This window comes from Brachyhypopomus gauderio, chromosome 1, assembly GCF_052324685.1.
Source record: "Brachyhypopomus gauderio isolate BG-103 chromosome 1, BGAUD_0.2, whole genome shotgun sequence".
NCBI classification, from domain to species: Eukaryota; Metazoa; Chordata; class Actinopteri; order Gymnotiformes; family Hypopomidae; genus Brachyhypopomus; species Brachyhypopomus gauderio.
The window spans coordinates 32451093-32455563 of NC_135211.1; positions in this window are offsets into that span (position 1 = coordinate 32451093).

The window sequence follows — 4471 nt, forward strand, 5'->3', positions numbered from 1 at the left end:
CGATAAACATAATTAAGTTAAATATTAATATATATACTCGAAATAATTCGCTTTTTATCACATTATTTAATGGTTGTTTATTTTCAAAACGCTCAATCTTAACGTCTTCACGTTCTCTCATGTTTCGTCCTGGAATTACAAGAGGCTCGTATTTGTTAACGTAATTTCAACATTTTAATGTATTTTAGCCTAAATTCCAGCACTTTTCAAACCTGAAACACAAAGCAACATCAAAATGCGTCAGGTAAATGTTCATTCCCCTTTTTTGAGGGGTGTTTCTTTATACTACCACATATCGTTTCGGACAACATTGCAAAGCCATATTTATGTTTGATGCCTGGTGTATATATACGGTCTCTGGTCAGGTAAAAATGTTCTTTCCCCGGTTTTGCAGAGGTTTTTTATTCTTCACTGCCACCTATCGTTTCGGAGAACACTGCAGCTACGCTCGCGACGTTCGCGAAAGTATAAACGCCTACACCGCTCGCGCAGGGTCGCGCGCTACGGTCGCTCGCGAAAGTATAAACCAGGCTTTAGTCTGACTGGAGCGGGGGAGGTAATAACTACGGGCCGGGGCCGCAGTGCGCGGCAGTGGCTCCTCCACGGGCTGAGTTAGACCACCGGCGGCCAGCGGCCCACTTAACCATCGGCCCACCGGGGAAATCCCCGGTAGCAATGTATGCCAGTCCGCCCCTGTCTCCCTCATACACTCCACACAGAGACACATACATATACAGGGCCTGAATTTCAGTGCGGGATTGCGGGAATTGCGCACTATTTCTTCGATTCCCGCAATTTTAGCCTTAATAATGCGGGAAACTCCCGCACACAATTACAGCGAAAACGTTCATCAAAAAAATAGCTTGGTTTGTATTGTGAGACGGACAGATAGTCGGACAGACCAACTTCCGTACTGGACGCTGCACTCGGCGCGCTCACTCTTCCTCTCTCTACAGAGCTACGATAACCTTCTGCTTTAAGCCTGGTTTATACTTTCACAAGTGACCGTAGCGTGAACCTCCGCGAACGGCGGAGGCGTTCATACTTGCCAAATGTTCTCCGTATCGATATATGGTAGTATAAAGAAACACCCCTAAAAAACAGGGGAAGGAACATTTATGGTCGGGCCATTATATGTACGGTCACTGGCTGAGAGGCGGCGCGCGAGAAGTTACAAAATTCGAGAGGTGCGCGACCTCCGACAGCCACCGCGATTGCGTCATTTTCGCCACGCGAACCCTCGCGCCGCGTCAAGTATAAACCAGGCTTAATCCTCAGGATTCACAGACAGGTGACGGTAAAATTAAGTTATAACAAGCCTAAACAATCTATGCTCATTTCAGAGCTTCTCATTTCAGAGATGGAGTACAGGAAAAAAGAAAACGACAAAAGAAAGACCAAGGAGAGGATAGATCAGGGTAGAGAAGAACCAAGAGACAAGTTACAGTGTATATAGTTCAATGTATATCTTGTTGAAGCACAGCAAGACCTGTATTTAAATTCACCAGTAGTATCCCCCCCAAAATGTAGAAATCCCCCTTATGTGACACATTTAAGGGTGGACTTCCCACTCATTTTGCAAAATGAATTTCAGGCCCTGATATATCTCTCTCATGCACACTACACTCACACGCATACATCTCCCTCACACACACGGACGTAATTTTGGGGGGGGTCGGGGGGGACATGTCCCCCCCACTTTTTCAAAAGCCGGCTTTGGTCCCCCCCAGTTTTTACGGTTAAAACCAAATATTTAAATAGCGACGAATCCATGTCCCCCCCACTTTTGAAATCAAAATTACGTCCATGCTCACACACTCCACACTAACACACACACAAACATACATCTCTCTCATGCCCGCTACACACACAGTAGTAGTGTGTGTGTGTCAAATGTTGGCCAGGAAGGGAGGTGTCAAATGGACACATTAATTATTTTGTTTATATGTTTCCTCTATGCCTCAAGCGATCGATCACCAGTGGTGAACAACTGAAAAATGCTGGACGAGTGCCTGACACCATCTGTCAAACATGGTGGAGGTAATGTGATGGTCTGGGGTTGTTTTGGTGCTGGTAAAGTGGGAGATTTGTACAAGGTAAAAGGGATTTTGAATAAGGAAGGCTATCACTCCATTTTGCAACACCATGCCATACCCTGTGGACAGCGCTTGATTGGAGCCGATTTCATCCTGCAACAGGACAATGACCCGCGAGAACTTTAAAAGCCTAATTATTCTAATTTATTATTTAAAAAAAAGTCAAATACGTGCAGTGACCAAAAACGACATTTCCCACAATTATGTTACCGGCAAAGGGACGGCATCTCAATACTGCAGTGTTTCCATATCGATGCGATTTTCCCAATGAGTGTAATTGAGAAATACAAATGATCTCAAAATGTCCAGGAAAAGAAAAATCGATGCAGATGGAAGGGTGTTTCAAGAAAGATGGGAAAGCGAATACATGTTTGTGCTTCAAGGACAAAAACCGGTATGTCTTTTGTGTTATAAAGTGGTGGCGGTTGTCAAAAAGTACAATCTACGTCGGCATTTTGAGACCAAACACGGAGCTAAGTATGCCAAAATTAGGCATCAAGAAAAACAACAAATTGCCAAATAATTAAAAGGCAAACTGCGATCGCAACAGAATGTGTTCACAACAGAGACCGTATAAGTAGACTGGACGACACGAGTGAAAAGTGAAGCCTCCGTGTGTCAGCTGCCCTCTAGTGGCTGGCTGCAGTACAACTTTTATCCCCGCCCATTCCCATGTAAGTGAACGAGAAACCTTGAATTTTTATTAAATAATTTTTTTGAGCAATTATATTTTGTGTGTGGAGTGTGGCGATAAGGTGATTGACAGTTAATAGCTACGTTGATTGACATCTAATACCAGACACTCAAACGTGAACGCGCTCAACAGCAAAACTCTCCTCAACAGCAGTATTAAAACCTTTTACCTTTGTTTGTTTTGTAAAATGTCAAAAGTGTCTTTATACCACACCTCAATGTGTTCTGCAATACATTGTTGTAACAGACCATTAGGGTCAAGTTCTTAGCAGTTCTTTCGGTAAGTTAGATAATTGACTAGCTAGCCAGATGTTAAATCCTCTCAGGTTAGCGAATTTTGCTAGCTCGTAGTTTAGCGAATTGAACGAAATGTACTTGAAGCATAGACCGTGTATACACGTGTGTGTGTGTGTGTGTGTGTGTGTTTTTGACAACAACTGTTGTAAAAAGCGCTATATAAATAAAATTTGATTGATTGATTGATTGATACAGCACACATCCATGGAGACAGTTGAAACTCACCAAAGAGCCTACTGGGAGGCATGTAGGCTCCACCCCTCACCACTGCCCATTGGTAGACGTTACAATATATAGGCAGGGGTCGGCAACCTTTGGGACATGGAGTGCCAACTTTAACGTGTCTAGTCAATAAGTGTGACACTATCAACAAATAACGTCGAGTTTAAATTATTAGCGGAGGGGAGGTGTGATTAGCCACAACTTAAGTATTATATCGCAATCGATCGCCAAGTATAAACGCCTCCGCCGCTTGCACAGGTTTTTTTTTTGCTGATGCTGGTCCAGCGTGTCGCGTGCCAGTGATTATGTCTCGGCGTGCCAACGGAGGTTGCCGACCCCTGATATACGGTATACACATATGTAGCCAGGTGAACAATAAGTTATTATTTCCATATGAAATGGTCATCATTCACTCCTTTGCCTCGCATGCTATTTAAGTATCCAGTAGGTGGCACTGTTGTGAGAGGTAGTATATGCCAGTTTCTCGTGCATGTATATAATTGCACGTATGACGTCATCCAGCACGAGAGCCTGTTGCTAAGTAGCACCAACCACCTCTCTGTGAAACATGAAGTAGTGTGTCGGCGTAAGTGTTTCAAATATATATGTAATTTTTGTAACTTGAATAAGTAATAAATTCAGAGTTATTGAACATTAAGGAATAGTTACATTTATGTTGGATATGGCCCTCAGTGGGCAACAGTGCTGCGAATAACGCCGTTAAAAATAACGGCATTAGGTAACGGCGTCATTTTGTCAGTAATGGGATAATATAATGAATTACTTTTCCTGTCGTTACAACACCATTGACGTTACTGGTCATTAAAAGCAGTGCATTACTATATATTGATATACTAACAGTAATCCGAGCGGACCCCTGCCCAGGCTAGTGAGGAGTAACAGATCTCGATAGGTCACAGTTCTCGGTGTAACACCTGTTTAACTTAACAAGTCAGTAAGCGATTGGCTAAGGCAGCGTTATGGTAGCAGTTACAACATGGTAGTGACACATGACACAAACAGAGAAGAGGCAGAAATGGCGAGTCAGGAGCAAGCCAAAGAAAAATTTACATTTTCAAGGTGGCAATATAAACATTATTTAAGAAAATACTTGAAGTTCCTGAATGTCTACCAGACTGGGAATTTAGTGTAACACGGTGTGA